This window comes from Dasypus novemcinctus, chromosome 13 (genome assembly GCF_030445035.2).
Source record: "Dasypus novemcinctus isolate mDasNov1 chromosome 13, mDasNov1.1.hap2, whole genome shotgun sequence".
NCBI classification, from domain to species: domain Eukaryota; kingdom Metazoa; phylum Chordata; class Mammalia; order Cingulata; family Dasypodidae; genus Dasypus; species Dasypus novemcinctus.
In genome coordinates, this window is record NC_080685.1 from 84,445,109 (window position 1) to 84,469,843 (window position 24,735).

The window sequence follows — 24,735 nt, forward strand, 5'->3', positions numbered from 1 at the left end:
ACTAGAGTTTTGGCTGCAGTTGTTGGTTTTTTCAAGATGTGGTCATGCATGCAGCTGATGTGATGTCATGCATTTTCTTTTTTACATGTCTATGTTTCCTGCTGTTGTCGTATCTCTTCCACTTTCTGTGCCTTCAGAAATCGCTGAAAGCCCTGAAGATGGAGGAAACAAGGAGTTACAGAACAAAGGAAGCCCTGGCTTGCAGCAATATCATAGTGAAGTCATGCTAAAAGGAATTTCATTAATAGTTACAGGTAGATTTTGCTTTCTAATTATTGCCAATAGAATGGAACCACTTTTTCCCTAAACTGTCACAAATACAACTCTACTCCAGGGGAATTACCTCTCTTTCTATAGATGAAGTTTCTCTGCATCCTTTATTAAATAGAAATAAGCAGATATGAAGCATTGTGAAAGATTTGCTGCATGGATTGTGCAATTTCCAACATCTCCTTGGTTAGTCATAGATAGGTCCCCAAATAAAATTAAAACTCATTCACATCCTATTCTTTTCTTCACCAAAGTTATGATGCTCCCTAAAATTACTTCCTTCCCATGAGGCAGTCCAGGATGGAAAATATAATTCAAAAAAGTCTGTATTTTCTTAAATATATCTAAGCAAAGAAAATACTAAAGTAAAAAGGAAGAATAAACAGTTAATTTTTCCACTGACATTTTAACTCACCCCTTCTGCAAAGAAGCAAATAATTTTTCACCTCAGTTGGAACTGCAGAACAGACATACTTGAGCAGTGCCTACAACTACAGACAAAGAAGTCACCGATGCGACAGAGAAACATGGATGGGTTTGTAACGTGAAGTCAATTCTACCTACTAACAAAGCCTAAGGGATTCATTTGTACTATGTTGATGCCCACCATAGCATATTATTTGACACATTTTAAGCATGTCATCCTCAAAATAGTGGGAGATAGTTTTTCCTCTTAAAAACATAGAAATTGCTAAATTTTAATTAATGACTTTATCGCTCTCCCTCCCTTGTTTGGAACCTATCGTCATGCCTCAAATAGAGCTGATTGATGTATGTATCTCTTCTTCCATACACATAACTAAACATGAAGTGGAATCTGGCATGGGAGAAGGAGATGAGCAGGGAATCAGTCACTCAAGCCATTGTGAAGCTCTCAGACTTCATTATTAAGCATTATATATAGTTTGCATACTTCTTATCAAGCATGAAAAATTATTCAGGTTTGCTCGGGAACATGATATTTCCTCAATTCTACTTATAAGCAGTTTTTGTGCCCTCTAAAACATCATTAACAGAATTTTGTGAACTGCCCATAGGACTCCTAAATCCAACTTAATTTAAAGTTGTTCATCCTGTTCCTTAAGCAATGTTTGGATATTACCAATATACTGAAAGATAGATGATATGCGCTCATGGCAATACAGCTTTTAACCTTTCCTCTCCTCTAGCATGACGGGGGTGAATTACCGTAAATGATGGGTGCCCTGTCTGCAGTGTGGACAATTGATTTGACCTGACTGCCTCCAAAGCTCTAATGGACTTTGTGGCCGAATCCCCCGAGATATAAAATATGTCAAAGTGAATTGGAACAGGTTAAAAAACAGACCTGCTTTTCATTGCAGGCTCTAACTATAATACATCTCCCAGTTGTTCAGGGCAAAAGATTAAAAATGATCAATACCCAAATCATTTTTTTAAAGTGTTGCCCTCAGTAAATCTATTTTTGTTATTTTTCCCCTGCCAAGCATAGTTTTACAAACCTCGAAAAGATGCTTTTTTTAAACCCAGAATTGCATACACAGCTCTATCTTCAGTTTATTTTCATTTAATTTATCCTCATCTATTCAGTATATTGATTGCTTAGGCTATATAAAATTTCTTTGAATTTAGAGAGTGAATTTCCCATTTTTTTAATTTACACTGAAGTTTCTATTTACACTGAGAAAGAAGTTTATCAGAGAAAAAGAAAATTTGATAGGAAATACTTTAGGCAAACAAAAGAGAAAGTGATACAGGAAAAAATGCCCAAATAACATCCAAACAACAGACCAAAAAGTTTTACATCAAAAAGACTTCTGTTTTTTTAGTTGAAATTTAATTTTTTTCCTCATTCACCAGACAGATGAGAAGAATATAAAACAATAGCCCACGTATATATAGTGCTAAGTTAAATTAATAGTATAAAAAGTGAACAGCAATAATGAAAAGTTAATCTTAATGTTTGTTTCTCAGAAGGTCATTAGAAGAAACAGCACATATTCCAAGACGAGATCCATGTAAACAGAAGTTTAAAAAAAATCATTCAGGGAAGTGGATTTGGCTCAAGGGACAGAGCGTCCGCCTACCACATAGGAGGTCCACGGTTCAAACCCAGGGCCTCCTTGACCGGTGTAGAGCTGGCCCACATGCAGTGCTGATGTGCACAAGGAGTGCCCTGCCACGCAGGCGTGTCACCCGCGTAGGGGAGCCCCATGCGCAAGGAGTGAGCCCCATAAGGAGAGCCGCCCAGTGCGAAAGAAAGCGCAGTCTGCCCAGGAGTGGCAGCCACACACACAGAGAGCTGATGCGGCAAGATGACTCAACAAAAATTGACAGATTCCCAGTTCTGCTGACTAGAAGTGAACATAGAAGAACACACAGTGAATGGACACAGAGAGCAGACAACTGGGGCGGGGGGGAAGGGGACAGAAATAAATAAAATAAATTTTTAAAATAAATTAAAATAAAAAAGAAATTGTTCAGTAAACCAAGGATAGAATAGTGAGTGTCTACTTGGATCACAAGGAAGCTAGCAGAAGAACTATCTTAATAAATACCTCATCCAATACAGAACTTCTTTCTGAAGGACATTATCCAATTCTGTATTCTGTGACCAAGTAGATTGTCATCTTGAAGGTATATCTCTAAAAGAAACCTTCTAAGAACCAACAAATCAATTTTCTTTAAAAATGTTACGGTTAACTGGACCACTGTCATTCATTCAATAAACACTGGCAATGTTCTGGGGAAAACACTGACTAGACAAAGAGGGAGGAAATGAGATGAAAGACACCTGTTCCTGCTCCTCTAGGAGATTACTACCTACCTGAGAAGATTAGATAAACATGCAGATAACAACATCCAAGACAAAAGACAAAAGATTGTGGGCAAGAAAAGAGTTGCAAAGTGCTTTGGGCTTTACAGTAGGGAAAGGTGGTAGTCCCTTATCAGAGCAAAGTAATAAGCCTCTTGAAGGTGGTTGTCTTTAAGTGGAGCCCAAATGCAACCTGGAGCTAGAACAATTTTAAAACTCCAAGCAATTTCAGAATCTAGGTATATGAGGAAAATGATTGCCATAAGCGTACTACCTTATGTGTGTAATGCACCGCCTTTCTATGACCTGAATACTGGCCTTAAATTAGAGATCAGCAAACATTTTCTGTAAAGAGCTGGACAGTGAACATGCAGGACATATGGTTTCTCTTGCAACTACTCTGCGATGTATAAATAATACATAGATGAAAGAGCATGGTTGTGTTCCAATAAAACTTTATTTATGGATACTGAAATCCAAATTTCTTGTAATTTTCACTTGAAACTATTATTCTTCCTCTGATTATTTTTCAACCATTTAAAAATGTAAGCTTCCTCTGCCCAGAGGAGCCTGCACCAAATCTTGATGCATATTTCCATTCTTTTCTCCCATTTCTCAGCAAGCTCTGTTCTTTTCACCCATTTCCCAATAAATTCTTTTTTAAAATGTAAAAAAACATTCTCAGCTCACAGGCTATATAAAAACAGGTGATGGGCTGCATTTAGCCTATGGGCTATAGATTGCTGATCCCCGTTATATTAGAGTTTTAGTGTCTCATTCTAGTCCCTGTCCACTTTTCTTGTAATTTCTATCTCCCTCAGACTTATCTTTCCAAATAATCCTTTTAGTATTATCCTCAGGAAAAAAAAAAAAAAAAATTAAAAACCTCTTCCCTTCCTATACAGTGTGTTAGTTATACTTCTTTGAAACATTTCAGTTCTTTTCTGATTTTCCTGGAATGAATCCGAGTATACACAGTACATTATTATATTAAATTACGTAATTTTCTAAAAGGGAAGGACTACACTTTTTGTCTGGGTTTTATATTCCAATGATAACCGATGTTTTACTGAATATTTTCAGTAATAGCAATATATGGGTCAAAGATAATGTGCTGAAGAGTTCATCAGAAGCACAGAATGAAATGAAGCACAAAGGATATATATGATCCTAAAAGAGAAGTTGAAAGTACTTCCTAACACAAATATCCTACAGGCACATGAGTGGCCATTTTATTGTGATTGTCAGGAAAGAACATTTACCTCATTTGATCCTATTCCATCCTCACATTAAACCTGTGAGAGACATAGACATTATTTACAGTTTTAACAGCTTGAAGAGATTCGTGGTTTACCTAAATTAACATAGTAAATGGTAAAACCAAAATGCTAACTAGGCCTTCTGCCTTCAAATTCCAAAACTATTTCCTTTGCTGCTCACTTCTTCTATCTGAAGTCAATATTGTCTCAGCTTGTATTTTTTATATAAAATTAAATATTAAGAAACTAACCAGGCAGCTAGAATGCAGACCTACAAGCAACTCCAAATTTATTATAGTAAGTAGACCAATCACTATTGAGCAAACATTTTGTGCTTAATAATTATGTTGTATTAGTCTGCAGGAGGATAAGCAACAGTGCCATCTCCTGAACTCCAGAAAGGAGGAGTATGTCTTTAACCCAGTTCTAATTTTCCTTACAAAGTAATTCTGATTAAAGGAAGAAAAAATTTACCAAGTTGATTTCTTATCAAATAAATCCCCTTATCTGCACATTCTATTTTTATATTTATATAATGCCACTTTTGTTTATAAGAAGAATTAGGTAAAAACTAAAATACTCAAACAACACTTTAAGAAAACTGTAGGAATATTATACAGATATAATAAACAGAAATATGATGAGAAACACCACTCCTAGAATAGTGGATGTCCAGTGGTAACTGTATAGTGTTTCCCTAATGGTATTTTGCTCTCCAGTGCACAGTCCAGAGAGAAGAGTCATTTTCTTCCATGTGCTTGGACTTCTATGAATCAACTGCTTTTATATATAATTTGCCATACATCTGCTTGAAAATTGAGCTCAAGTAATCAATGACCTGTCTTCAAATAACCTGATAGCAACTAGGTTTATTGTATGTTTGATTAGTTTCTAGACTACTTACCCAGATATTTAACAAAATATTGATAGGACTGTTTTCCATTTCTGGTTCACTTTCTTAACCTGTACCACACATGCCTTTCATATTACCTCTCATTTCTGCCTTTTTATCTCAGGGCCTCATGGTAGTCTCTCTGAGTTCTTTAAAGCAGGTTGGGGCAGGTATGAGGAGATAGGGGAGGAACTCTTGGGTCTAAAAACTGTTCATTTGTGTTCATGTGGGTTTCTTACTCTGTTAAAAAGGTGTCTTTGAGTGCACCTTTTTAACAAAATCTGGATATCAAACGTATTTTCATAACCTTTTTAACTGAAGTATATCTTCTATTCAGAAAAGATATCAAGCATAAGTATACAGCTTATAAAATACACACAGTGAATACCCACGTAACACCCCATTCAAGAGGCACAGTCTCACCAGCTTCCCAGACGCACCTCCTGGGTCCCTCCCAATCTCTCTCCCACCCTTTCTCTCCACCAAACAAGTATCTTTTGTGTCCATTTTTGTTCCACTTCAATATTATTTAAATGCATTCATCACCACCATGTCTTTGAGCTCAGTGTTATTATCTCTGCTAAAATGTGTTTAGAGCTTTACACATTTTGTGACATAACATTGAAGTTGGTGAGTAGCTTGGCCTCCAGTTAAAAATATCTGGCTCCCTGACTAATGAGTTCTGTAATCATGGACAAGTTATTTAACATCTCTAAGCCTCCATAGTTTCCTCAATTTTAAAATACAGACAATAACATTTTCCTACCTTTGTGGGATTATTGTGGGAATTAAATGAAGGAATGCATGTAAAGTTGTTAATACTTTTCCTCTTATTTAGTAAAAAAAATGACAACACATAAATAATAATAATTGTTATTCTTATTATTTCAGTTTTTAGTAGTCTGGCATGATTATAGGTGCCAGTAAATGAGTGCATCTCCTGGCCCCTGTGTGATTCAACTTGGATAAACTATATAAACATCCATGTGCATAACCTGTTTCCCTCTCTAATTTTAAATGCAATCAAGATAATCTTTAATACATGCCAGTGCCTCTTTAATATTTCTGCAACCTAGTTCTCAATATATGTGTATTTCTACGTATACCTCTCCTAAAATGAAATACTTTCCACTCAGTTACTCCAAAACTCTATCTTTTAAGACTCATCTCAAGTACCACCTCCCACTGTAAATCTTTGTTTAATCCCCTGATGCCAGGTAACCTGTGTTCTGTGACCTTTCTAAAGCCCAGGGCTTCCATTGTCTTTCTTGGACAAACGGGTATATAAGTGACCAGGTCACAGTTGTAGAGGATGGGTCTCCCTGAGCACAGGGACAGTTTCTATAGCCCTTGCAGTTAGATCAGCAGTGTATTCTATGCATAAGAACAATAATATTGTAATGGTCATACCGTCAAACAAGTGTATGCAAGCTTATTGTTTACTTTTTCATTTAATTCTTTTAGCAACTCTACAAAATATGCCAGTTAAGTATTACAGTTATTCTCGTGTTACTGTTTGATCTGACAACTCCTACCTCCTACATAGCCTTTTATATGACCTTGCAGTGTTCTAAATGCTTTACATAGGATCAATTCATTTAATCCTACTCTATGAGGCAGGGGTTATTATTGTTCCCATTTTACAGAAAAGGAGACTCAGGCACAGAGTGGTTGAGTCAGTAGCCCAGGTCACACGGGTCATAAGTGGCATAACTGGGATTCCCACCCAGGCACGCCAGCTCCAGGCTCAGCTCACCATGGGCTGCTGTCTCTCTGTCAGCCTGGGAAGGGACCAATAAATTGGTGGAGAAACCGACTGAAGATAGACTTTCAAATAAAGCTGTGATGTGTAAATTAATCAAGGAGTTCTGATCTACGCTAGACTGGAGGAATATTTTAAGTATTTGGGTTGGGGATACTGGTTTTCCTCTCTGCCTTAACTCTTCATCCCCCACCTCCTCCCAGGTTTGTACAGACAGCTAGGGAGCTTGCCTCTTTCACAGGACTTGCTGCAGAAACGTCCTGGGACCACCTTGGCCTCCTCAAGCTCTGGAAGCAGACATAACTATAAAGAGGTTTATTTCTAATATAAAAAGAAGCGTTTCTTTTGATATAAGAAAAAATAAATTAATTCTTGTTTTCTTAGACCGTAGTAAGAATCTTCTACTTTCATAATCAGGATTTAATGATAACATTCAGACGTACGGCTTTTTCAATGACTATCTCCTCTGCACATTAGGTTTTGCTATTATCTTCAGCATGTTTATTAAACGCTTATTCTATGCATTGTACTATCCGAAGTACAAGAGATACTGAAACATAAGATATTGTTCCTTATTTGAGATGGTTTATAATCTAGATTTTCTCTTTGAAATTATCTTTTTTTCTTTAATTTTTCAATGATCTTAATTGAAATAACATTCACAAAGTATTTTTATTTCTTGGAAAGGAAGTGATATATCATCATGTTTGTAGGCAAGCATTACAGTTAACATGTGGCAAATTATTCTAGGCAAATGTTCTGCATAGATAATTCAAATTTTTTTCACTTCATTCAAATCGGTGTTGATCTAATTGATTTGTTGTGCTTCTTAAAAGAGAAAAATAAACCTCTTCATTTCCCTGGAGTAAATAAGACGCCTGGAGAATATTTTCGATTTCTGCGAAGATTATTTTAGATTGCTATTTCCATCGTCCTCTTCCTGGCGTGAACACACATCTTGAATAATGGCACATTCGTTCAGATCCATGGTTGCATTAGGAGGAGCGGGTGGCCTCTCCAGGCTTCTCTTCTTGTTTGGAAACACAGTTGGGTGTTGCTGGCCCACGGGCTCTTGAAAGGCCAAAGTTGAGCGCTATGTTATCTGGGCAGGAGACACCTTATTCTCATTCCTTAACAATTCTAACACCTCACAGCCCCTCTCAGTCTCTTTATGAACACAGATGTCACTTTAATGGGGGGAGAGCTGAAGTGACAAGAAGGTGACCTGTGGGTGAACCCAGGAGCAGGTGAGGCCTGTCAGTTTTTAATTTGAAACCAGTGTCAGGTCTGAGGAATGGCCAGTATAATCACATTTGTAACTGATCGCCTATAAACTCTGCAAACATTCACAGGACGGCTGTTGTGGGCAATATGAAATTAACAATTCATGTGGAGGTCTCTGGACACCTAACTAAATCAAATGTCTCTTTTAAAACTATATAAACTCACCATGTTTTCCAGAAGGTAGGAGTGGCATAGCCAAAAAGTACTGATTGTGCTCTTCATGAAAGATTTTCTGGCACCAATTTATCTTTATAAACATCTTTTTAAAAAATGCAATTACTCTTTCAAGGCATAAATTTAACTTATAGCATAGTCCAAGCAGGAAAAGTATACAAAATTAAACTCACTACTGCCATCATATAACATTAAGCTTCAAAAGTTACTCCTTTACACACAGCTTCCTGCTTGAAATGGTTTCCATTCAGTCCCTTAAAATTTCAGATAGCAAAAATTCACTCTAAATAGTAGAAGTATTACTATGCAATAAATGTATAGTAGACAATTTCTAAAGCTTTACATTTCATAGAAAATTATTCTAACCTAGGACTTGCCTATAAAAGTCAAAGTCAAATGTTCTACAATATTATAATGGCATCTCTACCAAACAAAAAGACTATTCAAAGCTCTCCAGGGAAGAATGTTCTTATAGGTTTAGAGGGTGATATGACATTTGGAATCTAGCAATATCAATTGATATTTAAACAAGATTGTTGGGGCACATGAGATTTGTCACTCTTCTTTCTCAGATTTAGGATGAGAAAAATAGCAAAACTTCCTGGCATTTTCAGTAACTATTTGCTGGACACTGTTCATATATGGGTACTTTACATGTATCTTTTCATTAAATCCTCACAAGAACCCTGTGAGAAAGATTTTTTAATTATCAACAACTTACCAGTCAAGGAACCTGAGGCGCAGCGAGTTTACATAATTTAACGAAGCACCAATAGTGGTGAGAAGATTAGGAGCCGTATCTGACTCTAGAAAGTGTGCTTTCTATTACTCCCTGGGCATGTAGTTTTGTTACCTCATTGCTTCCATCTACGATACCAAAAAACATGAACACCTGCCCTATGGTAAAATATCTTAAACCAAAAGAAAAATATGAATTTACTGTTGGTGGAACAATTAGCTATGCACATTGTTTCTCCTTAGAACTCAGTCTTCTTAAGAACCACTTCAGATGACATCATTCCCTTAATTTTACATGTGGAATTCCTCCCTTCCAAATCACACATTCTTTCCTCTTTGGAATGTGTTCTTCCTTCTGACAGAAGGAAACATTGTATCAGGAAAAGAGGTTAGATTATGAAGTCAGAGAACCTAGTTCTGAATCCCAGATCTGCACTTTACAATCTGGACGAACCTGTTCAAATGACTCAACTTACTGAATGCCAGCTTCTTTATCCCCATGTTGGGAAGAATATTAGTACCAGTTATTGTTTCACAAGGTTTTGGTGAGACTCAAATGAGACAATGTATGTAAATGTACTTTGTAAATAGGAAAGTGAAAGGGGTAGTACTAAATAAATAAAGTGAAAGGGGTAGTACCTAATAAATAACTTGTTTCCACAGCAACTAATTGTTTTGGGCTAGTAGTGTCACCTGGCAACCAGGACAAGAAATTGTTCCACCCCAGATTTCAGTCCTACTACTTCTTTTCTTTCCATTTTGGAGTGGTTTATGTAACTAATACTCTCATCTTTACCTAAGCAATATGTGTGAATGCCAATGGTGCCCATTCCTGAAGGGTTCAAGCTAGAGAGAAGCAGATTCAGTAATAACATAAAAACATACATGTGCTATATAATTTCCAAGGTCTCAAGTCTCTGGATTTTAACCTGTGCCATTTGTTTTGGTTTTGTCTTTTTTTTTTTTTTTTTTTTTGGTTTACCTTCACACACTTTCTTCACCCATGTAGTTCCTACATACCATCACATGTCTATTAAAATCTTCCCTATTAAGTCCTCCCTGAGCCATAATACTAGTACCAATTCTACTTCCCCTATGATCCAATAGCATCTGTTTCCTGGTTCTATTATTGTACTAATTTAACTACTCACCTGTCCTTCTCTCCCCATTCTGAGTGTGAGGTCCTGGAAGGCAAAAACACTTGGTTGAACTTATCTGTGTATGCAAAGTCTCTAACACAGTACCTGACATACAGTTGACACTCAGTTTATGCTGAGCGTTGACTAGGATCCATGGTCTGTAGCCAAGCAGACAAAGGAAATGAACTCTGAAAAAACAAAGAAATTCTAAAAAAGAAAGGTAACCCAAGTAGGGCAATATGTTAAACCAAAAAAAGGTGAAGAATAGATAAGCTATTTGTGGGAAACTATTCAGTACCAACAAGACTAAGTGGAAGATTTATTTTGAAGAGGATAGTTAATACAAATACTTTTAAAACTAAGTAATGCTATTAATTCAAAGAGAAGTTTGAATATTTTGGAAACTAAATTTTTTCATTGGTTTTACTAAAATAGCTTCAAGCTTCACTGCTATAATAATGACAAAGGCTTCAACACCATCTCTTAGTTGCTTGTAATTCATTTTTTCCCTTCAGAGAGACTTAGGGAAATATTTCTAGTTCCTGAATTGCATATGCTTCTTCGCATGGTCTTCTCTGTCTCTTTAGGTCTTCTCTTCTTCTTATAAGGACACCAGTTGTTGGATTTAGGGCCAATAGGGTCACCTCTGTCCTTAACTAGTTACATCTACAAAGACCATATTTTCAAATAAGATCACATTCTGAGATTCCGGGTGGATATTAATTTTTTAGGAACCCTATTCAAACCACTACATTATTGGAGACCAGAAGTAGGTAATACTAACCTCTATATCCCAGCAACCTACACATTGCTAGGTACAATTGATGCCCAGATATTGTTCATTGAAGGAATGTTCCTTGGTCCTACCCTGCGGTATGCTCTGGGAATTTGTCACACTGGTCTACTTACTAAATCTAACAGAATCTATATTCATCAGTCTTTGTGTTCATGCTGGTAAGCCGACATGGGATGTCATTTCTTCTTAATCCCCCAACTTTCAACTTTACCAATGCCTACATCTCATGTTTTAATCCAAACCCAATATACCACAGAGTCATATAACCACTGAAAGCAAATTTTACAAGTGTATATATACATGCATGCATATGTATACACATACACACGTTTGTATATTTGATCAGTTAATATCCATTACCTAATAAGCGGAAAAGGAAAACTATTTCTTTACTGTTTAAAAAAATTTTTTTAAGATTTATTTATTTATTTATTTCTCTCCCCTTCCCCTCCCCCCGGTTGTCTGTTCTCTGTATCCATTGGCTGCGTGTTCTTCTTTGTCCGCTTCTGTTGTTGTCAGCGGCCCGGGACACCCCTGCATGGCACGGCACTCCTTGCGCACATCAGCACTGCGCATGGGCCAGCTCCACACAGGTCAAGGAAACCTGGGGTTTGAACCCCAGACCTCCCATGTGGTAGAAGGATGCCCTAATCACTGGGCCAAATCTGCTTCCCACTGTTTAAATTTTATTTCTAGCAAAGCATTCTTGTCTGCTTTCATAAAAGAAAATTTGATGATATGTTACTGATTAGCTATATGTTTGGAAGCAGGAAAAGCATTCATGCATACTGTGTTCCTACTGAGACAAGCATACAACTAGGAAATAAAAAATTATAATTCTATTTGTAATTTTTGCAATGTATTCAATCACCTTACCATTACTTTTTTACCTTTAAAATGTAAATATTTGAAAAGTTTTCCAATATACTAAATCTATTCTTACAATTATAAGATAACAAGAGATTTGTGAAAAGGAAGCCCTGAATTAACAATTCTTCATCATGAAATATTTTTGTATCATTTTCTTTAATAAGAATTTTAAGTTCTACTTTTGTCAATTTCTGGGGATATAGTGGTTGTAAAGTTGGAAACATTTGTCCCCACAGCATTCACTCAATTCTGTTGTCAAATAGAACTATCCAACAAATACATACAAATGACAGCATATTATTACTAAAATTCCTAATGACATGAAGATTCTTTAATTAGAAATAGAGCCTGAGAACCTCTGCTTTTAGCCACAATGGAGTAACTAGTAACAGACTAGCCTTCTTGCTGTAAACAATAAAACTGAACAAAACACATGAAACAACTTTTTTCAGGTGTAGGATAATCAGCAACACAGGACTATGATCCTTGAAAGAAGAAAAACACACAAGGTGAAGCCTGTAAATGCCCTGGCTTTCTGCCTGAAGAAACTTTTCTAGAGGTGAAGACAAACCAGAACATGGCAGTTTTGCTAAACTGAGGGTGCCGCAACCAGAATCAGGGCTCCTGAGGCAGGTGGAATTTGCAGGGAAATGTACCTAAGATAAGAGATCTGGGCAAAGAAGATCTTTCTGATCTCCAGAAAACTGCTTGGTTAGGCAGAAAAAAAAACTATGGGAAGCTATGAGCTGAATGGAAATTCCAAAGATTGCATAGTATTGGGAGATAGAAGAATTCTGTCCTTCAGGAGTGGAGAGGCCTCACTGGTCACAGCAAGCATGCATTTGACACACCAAAAGCCCAGACATTAGGAGTAGAGCTACTCTAGCCCTAGAGTAGGGGCAACCTTGAATTCACCTGAATAAAGTTTAAAATCAAGTCTCAAAGATCCTGATAACTTGCCAGTAAAACAACTACTGGCAAAGCAGAAATCAACATTTTTAAAGGATATACTTAAAATCCAGACTTTCAACAATGTTTTCTAACACCATTAAAAGTGACTGGACAATTAAAAAAAAAACAGATGGCCCATAACCATGAAAGAAAAAAATGCAATAGAAACAAACCCATAGATGAAAGAAATGTTTGAACTAACAGATAAGAATTTTCAAAAAGCTATTATAAATATCTTTAAGGGAAAATATAGACACATTGATTGAACTGGTATATTTCCATTTATATCTCAGTATATAAATGGAAATTCTTTTTAAAAGACATAAATTTAAATTCTAGAACTCAAAAACAATGATATGAAAAACTCAACATTAAATTGGAAATGTCGGGGAAGCGGACTTGGCCCAATGGATAGGGCGTCTGTCTACCATGTGGGAGGTCCGCAGTTCAAACCCAGGCCTCCTTGACCTGTGTGGAGCTGGCTCATGTGCAGTGCTGCAGTGCCCTGCCACGCAGGGTGTCCCCCCGCGTAGGGGAGCCCCACACACAAGGAGTGCATCCTGTAAGAAAACCCTCCAGGTGTGAAAAAAAAGTTCAGCCTGCCCAGGAATGGCACCGCACACACGGAGAGCTGACACAGCAAGATGACGCAACAAAAAGAAACACAGATTCCTGTGCCGCTGACAACAAAAGCGTACTAAAGAACACACAGCAAATGAACACAGAGAACAGACAACTGGGGGGAGGAGGGGTGGGAGGAAGGGGAGAGAAATAAATTTTAAAAATAAATAAATAAATTGGAAATGTCAAAAGAAGAGATCAGAAAACTAGAAGAAAGAACAATAGAAACTATTCACCTCAATGCATACTGATTTAAAAATTAAAAATAATAAGCAAATCCTCCATGACTGTTAGGAAAATATCAAAACAGTCTAACATACATGTAACTGGAGTTTCAGAAAAGGAGAAGAGAGATACGGGGGCAGAAAAAAAATATTTAAAGAAATAAAGGCTGAATTTTTTCCAAATGTCATTATAAAGAATAACCTACAGATCCAAGAACTTCAAAAATGTCAGATTCAAATTGCTGAAAGTCAAAGATAAAGAGAAAAATCTTACAGCATTCAGGGAAAAATAATAATGACAATGGTGAAAAAATATCACTGACTTCCTATCATTAAAAATGCATGCCAGAAGACAATGGTAGGCCTTATTTAATGAGTTGAAAGGAAAAACCTACCAATACAGAATTCCAAATCCAGTGAAAATATTGGAAAATTATGGTGAAAAAGAAACATTTTCAATTAACAAAATCAGAGAGAAATTGTTAACAGCAGATCTGCATTACAAAATAAGTTAAAGGAAGTTCTTTAGGTTGAAGAAAAATAGAACCTGGGGAAAATGTGGTCCGACATGATGCAATTGTTTAAGCGTTTTATCTGTTGGGAGGTATGACAAGGCCAAATGCAGGTCAGGAGAGAGAAATTGGAAGAGTTTGGAAAGTTATTCTTGTGGGAGCACAGCACAACTAAGCAGGACCATAGAAAGAAGCACCAGGGTTAGCCAAAAGGCAGGGAAGGAAGGAATAGAAATGTGTCTGTGCCTTATATTGTAGCTTCAGTGAAAACACGTGGGGACAGAGCAAAGGCATGTTAGCATAAGATTGGCTAGCTATATTTGAAGACTCACCCTCACCATTTGGAGATTGGCTATGCAAAAGTAAGTGGGATCAGAATTTTCTAAGAGTAACAGATGTATTGGTAGGCATGGCCTCCTGGTGGCACCTATAGATGGTAAAGCATCAATTTACTCAAGCTACAGAATGTGATCAACACATGAAAATAGAGCACCAGAAATGGAAAACATTTGAATAAATACAAAAGATTGTAATTCCCATTTCTTATTTTAGAAAAAAACATATGATTGACTGTTTAAAGAAAAAGTAATAACAAAAATAATATATATGTAGAAGTAAAATACATGACAACAAGAGACAAAAAACAAAGAGTGGGTCTGGAAAAATATTACTGCAAGCTTCTTAAATTATAGTTGAAGTGGTATATATCACTTGAAAATAGACTATGATAAATTAAAACTCTAAATTTTAATTCCTAGAAAACACTAAAAACTAGTATATATCCAATAAATGATGTAAAATAAAATATACACACAAATACAGAAATACTCAATCTGGAAGAAGAGAGGAAAGAAAAACAAAAAGAAAAACATCACACATACACACAAAGACAAAAGAACAGAAAAATGATAGATTTAATCCAAACATTTGATAATTAAATTGAACAAAAATGGCCTTAAACTTTCCAACTAAGAGGCAGGTATGATTAGACTGGATTTAAAGCAAAACAAAACAAAATCAAACTATATGCTGTTTGCAAGATGTGGTGGTTTAGAGCTGTACATATCCCAGAAAAATATGCTCGTAAACTTAATACATTCCTGTGGGTGTGACGCCACTGTAAGCAGGACTTTTTGATGAGGTTACTCCAGTTAAGATGTGGCCCAAACCAATCAGGATGGACCTTAATCCTATTACTAGAGTCCTTTATTAGTGGAATGCAATTCAGGTAGATAAGAGAGAAATCCACAGGGGCAGCCAGAAGCTGAATTCAACAGAACTCAGAAGAGAATGGAGAGACTACCAAGTGCATTGCCCTGTGACAGAGGAAGCAACTACCAGGGATTATTGACAGCTGGCCCCAGAATGCCAGCCTTTGGGAAGAAAGCATTGCATTGGTGCTGCTTTGATTTAGACTTTCTTTTAGCCTCAAAACCATAAGCTAATATAATTCCATTGTTGTGCCTAATAAACACGTTTCTGCTTTATGAAAAAAAAATTCCACTGTTTAAGCAAAGCATGGTATTTCCTTGAGCAGGCAAGGAAACTAAAACATGGCTACACTTAAATATAAAAATACTGAATATTTAAGAATAAAAGGAAGAAGAAGATATACCATGCAAACATTAATCATAAGAAATCTGGAGTAGCTATATTAATATCATACAAAGAGGATTTCAAGAAAAGAAGCAGTGCTAAGGGTGAAAAAAGAACATTTCATAATGATAGAGGATCAATTAATCAGGAAAATCTAACAATCCTAAATGTGAATGTACCTAGTAATATAACTTCAAGACATATAAGGCAGGGAGTGGATGTAGCTCAAGTGGTTGAGCACCTGCTTCCCATGTCTGAGGTCCCAGGTTTGATCCCTGGTACCTCCTTTAGAAAAAGCTTGAGGAAAAGATATGTAAAGCAAAAACTGAAGATATGAAGTGAGAAATCCACAATTACATTACAGATTTGAAGATTTTTGCTCTCCTCTCTCTTTAATTGATAGAAAATTTTAGAAGAAAATCAGTAATGGTACAGAAGAGTTCAATTCAAACAACTGAACCTAATTGACATTTATGGAACACCGTACCCTAGAGCTCCAAGTTCTCAAAATTTTGAAGGAAAAAATCATACAAAGTATATTTTCTGACTTAAGAAATCAATGGCTAAAGGAAGTCTGGGAATTTCCACAGAATAATGGCAGTCACTTGATTCTAAGTCTCCCCCTAAAACAGAAAAATCAAGATGTGTATATAAAATAATACATTACTAGAAGACAAAGAATACCATGCACTTCAAATACTTAAAAATAGAAAAAAAAAAAGAATCCAACAGAGTTCTCCTCACTCCTTCAAAGTCTTAGGTATGAAGAGTATGGAAAAGGAGGACTAAGACGAAATATATGTGTGTGTATCATAAATATGTCTCCCATAAAGGGAAAATCTAACATGAGATGCCCAAAACTGAACACAAGAATACAGGTCTGGGGCTTGTTAGTCCATAACACCGGCTTTGGAGAAGGTGCTATAAAATGGTCAAGATTAGCTGGAAAGAATCGTTATTTCTGAGGAGAATCAAATAATAGTGGAAGAGTGATGCCCCTTGGAGATAAGGCAGTGAAAGGAAATCTCATTCCCACTACCAAAAGCATACATAAAATCACTAAACTGACAGGTGATAGTGCTATTGTACCAGGAACATAGTCACAAAATGCACAGAAATGGAAGAAAGTAATCAAAGCATTTCAATACAGAATTACTAAAAGTAGAAAACAGAAAATGTGACTCAAAACAACCAAGCTGATGAAAATTCTCTAAATATAGCCATGATGTAAAAGAAATTGTAATACAACAATCCATATAGAATTAAATATCCTTAAACAAAGAATTTAGAAATTTGAAAAATGATTTTGAATCAGAAATTCTAAAACTAGAAACAAAAAACAGACAAAAAGAGTAAGAAATGGAATTTGAGTTGATTGAATTCAGGAAGTAAATAGAATAAACAAAACAGAAAAATAAATAAAAACTAAATTACAAGTCAAGCAAGAGAAAACAGATACAAAAACAAAATTTAATGAGAAGCATTAAAGAAAAGAAAAGCATCCAAGACGATAAAAATGAGGTTTTTTTAAAAGAGAAAAGTAAAATCATGCAGAGAGAAAGTGGCTGAAATGAAAAGTAGGCTAAGGTGGCGGACTTGGCCCAGTGGTTAGGGCATCCGCCTACCACATGGGAGGTCTGCGGTTCAAATCCTGGGCCTCCTTGACCCGTGTGGAGCTGGCCCATGCACAGTGCTGATGCGTGTAAGGAGTGCCCTGCCATATAGGGGTGTCCCCTGCATAGGGGAGCCCCACGCACAAGGAGTGCACCCCATAAGGAGAGCCGCCCAGCATGAAAGAAAGTGCAGCCTGCCCAGGAATGGTGCCGCACACACACGGAGAGCTGACACAACAAGATGACGCAACAAAAAGAAATACAGATTCCCGTGCCGCTGACAACAACAGAAGTGGACAAAGAAGACGCAGCAAATAGACACAGAGAACAGACAATGGGGGAGGGGGGAGAAATAAATTTAAAAAATCTTTTTTTATAAAAAGTAGGCTAAGATGATCAAATATACATTTATACACATTATTGGAAGAAAAAGAAAGAAAAGATGAAAGAAAGGATGAAAAGAGAAAGAAAGAAAGAAAGAAAGAAAGAAAGAAAGAAAGAAAGAAAGAAAGAAAGAAAGAAAGAAAGAAAGAAAGAAAGAAAGAAAGAAAGAAAGAAAGAAAGAAAGAAAGAAAGAAAGAAAGGAGAAAGGAGAGAGAGGGAGGAAGGGAGGGAGGAAGAAAAAATAACGCAAGGGAAGGAGGAAGGGAGAGAGGGAAGGAAGAAGGAAAAAAAGAGAGAGGGAGGGATGGGAGAAAAGGAGAAAGGGGGGGGGGAGAGTAGGAGAAATGGATAAAAAAAGAAACAAGCAAATTATCTAGCTATTATCTAAAACTATAAACAGAGAAAACATCCCAGAAATAAGACAGGAATCTACAATATACATTGTAAATTAATACCAGGTACCCAGGACAATTGGCCCAGAACAAGCAAAGAAACTCTGGAACATATTTTAGTAGAAAAGTTTAAGTTTGAAATATAAAGAAAAACTCTTGAGGGCCTACAGACGAAAATAGATCAGAACACTTACAAGTGCAACAGAATTTTCAAAAGCAACATACAAATCAAGGCAAGAGCAGAAGAGTCTTTTCAAGAAACTTAAGGAATTGTAAACCAAAGATTTTCTATCTAGCCAAGGAGTCTTTCAAGTATCAACATTACAGAAAAGCAATTTTGCACATGCAAGAATTTTGGAAATATTAACACATATATCCTTCATGAGGAATCTACTAACGGTTAAGTTTCATGTAACAAAAAGATGCCTGGGAAAATTGTGGCGAAAGGACTGATGACAGGCGTATATTTATTTTTAGAGCTAATACTAAAACAAGGATAGGGCTATAAATAGAAGTATGGTCTGTAATACGATTTGTTCTAACAAAATAGAAAGAAGGCAACTGAAAATATTGATCTGATTTTTTTTTTACTTGATATTACATGAGAGTCAAAAAGTATCATTTAAACTGGCAGATCAGAGAGGTTAAGGTATAAATATAATGATGGCTATTATAACAAAACTACAAAATACTGAACAGCAAAGAAAATTTTAAATGGCAAAGAAGACACAAATAGATACAAATAGGGAAAGTAACAGTAAATACAACATAATAGTCACAGTAATTATAACATAACAAAAATTGACACCAAATATATCAGTCAAAACAATAAATGTGAAATTACTTAATTCACTTAAGAAAAATACTTTCAAATTGACTAATAAAGCAAAGGCCAACTCTGTGCTATACATATGAGTAATACCAGAAATCATAGTAATGCAAACAAACTAAACATAAAGGATGGACAAAAATATTCCAGACAGAAACAGTACAAAAACTGGGGTTAAAATTCTAATATCTGGAAAAATGCAATTAAGCCAGAAAACACATAGAAGGGCAAAACAAAACACTTCATAATGCCAAAAGCCAAAAGTTACAATGAAGATACAATTATTAATACCTAGGACCCAAATAACACAGCTTCTATCTATATAAAGGAGATGTGAAAAATGCAAGAAGAAATAGAAAAACACACTAATAATACCATTCACAGAAGAAATTAGTCAAATGGACAAAAAAATTTAATATATAATATAAAATAATTAAAATATTCCAACAACAAAATCAATTATAGATTTTATAATCACATACTAATCCCTATAAGAGATCTCACATGCACATGAACATTCACAAAAACTGACCATATGTTAGGGTCAGAGAAAAAGTACGTTATGTACCATAGAGTTCCATAAATAAAAAAACTACATAAAAGTACTCTTGGATCACAATGCAATTTAAAAGAAATTAAGAATAAAAAAAAAAACATAGCCTCCTCTCCCCCACCCCCACCCCAGAAGAGTTGGACAACAAACAATAAGTGGCAGAAACATCTTTCTCAAAGCTCCAGAAAACAAAGGACTTCAGAAAAAGGGTGGGCACTGGATTACAAAAAGGCTACTTGAAAGCAGTAAGATCTTCTGGCACCCTGGCTGGCCCCTCCCTCATCCTTCACAGCTTGGCACACAGCTGCTCCACACTCCCAGTTCAGATGGCTGGTCCTGGTTCGAGAGGGAGCTGAGTAACACTCATATACATACTGAGAGCTTGTGTGTCTGACCAAATCTCTGGTGTGACCTGAGGGACTTGCTGTCCTAGAACTTGACGTGCATGTAGAAGACAGTTCATGGAACTCTACTACACAGTGTCTGGGAAGAGCAGTCAAAGGATTGCTGGCTGAAGGATATACACAGTGCAAAGCAGGGGACTGTGAGGAAACTGTTTATTAGGGAAGAGGGGACATTCAGAACCATATAATTGGGAGAATTTCTAGGACCACACAGGCATACTCACTACAAGAGAGGTATACACTGAAAGGACCAAGGAGGCCCCAATGTTTTAGACTGGAGATATTCTCTGAACTGCCTGATGGATCATCCCTGGAGGAGAGCACTAACACAGGTCAACCTGCAAAGACTGGGTATGAAAGTGCTTGAAAGAGAAAGTCTACGGTTGCAAATATTGCTAGAAGGAAAGCTAAAAACTGTAATACAGGACTGTATAAGACACTAAAACCTCATGTAAAACATGGATATGGGTGATAGTACTTATAAAAGGCTATTTTTACAAAATATAAATACCAATATGCTAGAGAGAAGGAAACAGAAGAGCAGTTGGTTACAGCAGGGGAAACAGATTGAGAGGTGATGTGTTTTGTTTGTTCTTTGTTCTTTAGCATTATTTTTATTATTATTGGAATAATAAAAGCACTCTAAGAATGAAGTGATGAATGCACAATTACGTGTTACACCAAATACCATTGATTGATTGTACACTTTGATGGATTTATACTTTAATATGTATCAACAAAATTGATTTGTTAAAAAATATATAATAAATTTTATTTTTAAAGAAGTTTTAGATTATAGGGAAGCGGACTTGGCCCAGTGGTTAGGGCATCCGTCTACCACATGGGAGGTCCACGGTTCCAACCCCGGGCCTCCTTGACCCGGATGGAGCTGGCCCATGCGCAGTGCTGATGCGCGCAAGGAGTGCCGTGTCACGTAGGGGAGCCCCACTCACAAGGAGTGCGCTCCGTAAGGAGAGCCGCCCAGCGCGAAAGAAAGTGCAGCCTGCCCTGAAATGGCGCCGCAAGAGCGCTGATGTAGCAAGATATGCAACAAAAGGAGACACAGATTCCCGTGCTGTTATAAGGATAGAAGTGGTCACAGAAGAACAGACAGCAAATGGACACAGAGAACAGACAACTGGGGAGGGGCGGGGAGAGAAGAAAAATAAATAAAATAAATCTTAAAAAAAAAAACAAAAAAACGAAGTTTTAGATTACAGAAAAGTTACACTGAAAGTATAAGGATTCCCAAGTACCCCCATTCCCTTTCCACACCTCCCCCTATTAATAACATGTTACAATTGTGCGGTACATCCGCTACAATTGATGGATAAATATTGAAGCAGAAGCATAGAGAGATTGAGAGGTGATGAGTTTTGTTTGGTTTTTGTTTATTGTTATTATTATTGGAATAACAAAAGTGTTCTAAGAACGAGTGAAGTGATGAATACACAAATATGTAATTACACCAAACACCACTGACAGTAAACTTTGACTAGATTTATGCTCTACTAATATGTACCAATAGAATTGATTTGTTAAAAATATATATTGAAGCATACTACTAACCAAAGTCTATAGTTAACATTGTAGTTTACACTTAATTCCAAAGCCCTAAAAATTCCCTGTGTTCCATCTATTATTCCCCCTCCCTCCCCTCAGAACCTCTGATAACTACTCTCTTTAAAACAATGTTACATGTTCTCCCCTGACTACATTGTTAATAATTCTACTTTGTCCCAGGTTGCATCCCCCCTTATGCTCGCTCATTCCTCAGTCTTGAGGGTTTTGGGGTGGTGATATCCATTCTGCCCGCTCTGCCTCAGACTGAGAGGGGGCTTAGATCTTCTAGGGCAGTCGGAAGGAACTGTTTTGCTTGCAGTTGTACATATACTGCTTTTTGGAATTGGGTTGTCCGTCATAATCATTTTGGGAGTTTTCTTTATACCATCCCTCTCTCCTCCTCCTTTTTGTTAGCTCCTGGCAATCAAGGAAAGTTCTGTAATAATACTTGCTGGAAACAAGATTAAAAAGCAGATGTTTGAGAGTTTAAATTCCAGTGATAACACATTAGCATACCACATGTCCAAGTTTCTGGTGGTGATGGTAGCACAGCACTGTGAATGTGACTAACAGCCCTGAATTATACAGGTGAACGTGGTTAAGAGAGGAGATTTCAGGTCACATATATATGGCTAGAATAAAAATTTTAAGACAGAACAATGAAAGGCCTGGGAAGGACTGCAAAGGTTAAAAGGGACACCAAACGTCAAATCGTCACTTCTTTCTTCCAGTAAGTATTTTATATAACAAGTGGGAATATTTCTGCATAAATTAGACCAAAGATACTAGTATAGAAATGCTTAGAGTTTACCTACATCGTTTGGACTATGGATGAAGAATTATGCCCTGCCTTAAAGATGGTACAGCAATATTCACATGGTCCAAACACAAGGTTCCATGATGGTTTTCTTTTTGTAAATCTGAATTTTACATATTGAGATTTTAATGTCCATAAATTATTTTATGGTGTCTGAATGCTTTCCTTAAAATGTATGAAATTTGCAAGTTTTTAAAAAATTCACAGTAATATTTAAAATGTCAAATGGGGGAGAGAGGGTTTTTTAAACACTTCCTTCTTTCAACCATGTAAATTCATAGAGGTCTAAATGGGTGCTTTCTTGTAAGTGTTACTCCAGCTGATGACAGTCATAAGTATTTATATATTTTTTTAAAATGAATCTCATTGAAACTGCTATAGTATGTGACAGTATTAGCCATTGAGCCTCATGTCTAACAGAAACTGAAGCAGATATCACAGTTGATACCCTCATCGTATGAATTGCTTCAGCTATAGCAATTCTTAAATTATCTTAAATTGAAGAGAAGCCAACCTCTCTCACTGCTCACTGAAGTCTTTTGCCAAGACAAATATGCTTCTAATGGGGGTGGGCATATGGGAACTCTGTATTTTCTACATGATCTTTCTGTAAATCTACAACTTCCTGTGGTAGTTTGAGGCGTTTATGGACCCCAGAAAATCGTGTCCTTACGGCTAATCCATTCCTGTGGTTATGAACCTTTTGTAGGTTGGACATGCTGATTACTTCAGTAGGATGTGACCCAGGACCCAGAGTGGGTAGGTCTTAATCCTCTTACTGGAGTCTTTTATAAACAGGATGAATATAGAGAGAAAGATGGAGAGAAGCCCATAGAAGCTGAGAGGGGAAGCCGGGGAAGCCCGGAAGCTGAAAGCAACAAGACCCAGAAGAGAAGGGAGAGACAAGCAGATGTTGCCTTGTGCCTGCTGGACAGGGGAGCCCAGGACCGCCAGCAGCCAGTCTTTGGGGAGGGAGCATTGCCTGATGATGCCTTGATTTAGACATCTTTCTTAGCCTAGAAACTGTAGCCTTACAACCTAATAAATCTCCATTGTAAAAACCAACCTATTTCTGGTATATTGCATTTTGGCAGCCTGGCAGACTAAAACATTCCCTAATACAAAAAAAAGGAAGGGGGGCAGTTTCAACTAAAGGTCACAAAACATACAAAGGAACAGGAAGTGATGGCCCTATTAAAGGAGGAGATTAAAGCATTAGAAATCATCAGTGAGAGTCAGAGGGCAGCCTAAGTACCTGGCTTGTTCAAGATAAGGCTTTTGCCACTTCTGGTAACTGCGTCAGCCGTGGTCCAGAGTGAGGCCTCGTCCAAAGCGGGCAGCATGCCTAGCAAGAGATCAGAGGTGCAGTTTGCCACAGGGCTGCTGTTCAAGTTCCAGATTTGTGTTTCCTGAGGTTATATAGGCAGGTGTTTGAAGAGTGCATGCGGGTTATTAGCCAAGTAGTACCCAGACATCCATCTGCAGTGAAGGAGAGAATTACCTTCCTCCACCAATATACAGACATATAACACCTTTCCTGCCAGAATTCTAACTAGTATTAATAGGCCTAACAATTGTTGGCAAGGATGCTTTTGCTTTCTTTGGCATGCAAGCTTCTAGCACCTGGCAGTGAGGCCAAGAAAACAAGTCTAAGCATGTACGATGGTTTTCTTCTTGAGCAACATGGTTGAGAACGAGTGTATGTCAACAGGTGCATTTGAGACAACTTTAAATGATGTGGCTGTATGGTCTAAGCTGGAATCTGGTCACCTTCCATCCATGCAACAGCTTGTTCAAATTCTTGAGAATGAAATGAAGCTCAATGTACACATGGATTCAATCCCCCCTCATCGATCATAGCCCCACCTATCAGCACTGAGAACTCTTGTACATTAAGGGATTTCTGCAAGAGCAGCATGACTGACATTATGAAGTCCTGTACTGAAGACAGCAAGCTGTTAGTACAGACCATATGCTCTTGGCAGTCTCGCTGTAACTCTTGGAAAATCTCAATGAAAGACAATTTTTCAGTGCTGGCACATTTCAGAATTCTGCACATTCGTGGAGTGCGATAACATTGTATAGATTTTTAAAAAAATTAGCCAGTTAATAGTTTTAAAAATACATAAACATTACTACTTGCAACGTTTTTTTCTTAGTCATATTTGCAAAAAGTAAAAAATTGAGTTACTATTTGCTTTTTTTCAAAAATGTCTTTTAAATCTGTTATGATTCTATATGAAAGTTTCTTTTTTATAGTTGAAAACTTATCTTTTGGGGAATATAGCTGAAGTTTCC

General features: G+C 36.9%; 1 pseudogene; it reads left to right on the forward strand.

The window, feature by feature from the left end:
• LOC101444860 (thioredoxin reductase-like selenoprotein T pseudogene) overlaps nt 1–24,334 on the forward strand; it is a 36,504-nt pseudogene extending 12,170 nt beyond the window's left edge.
• Nucleotides 24,335–24,735: the final 401 nt, after the last annotated feature.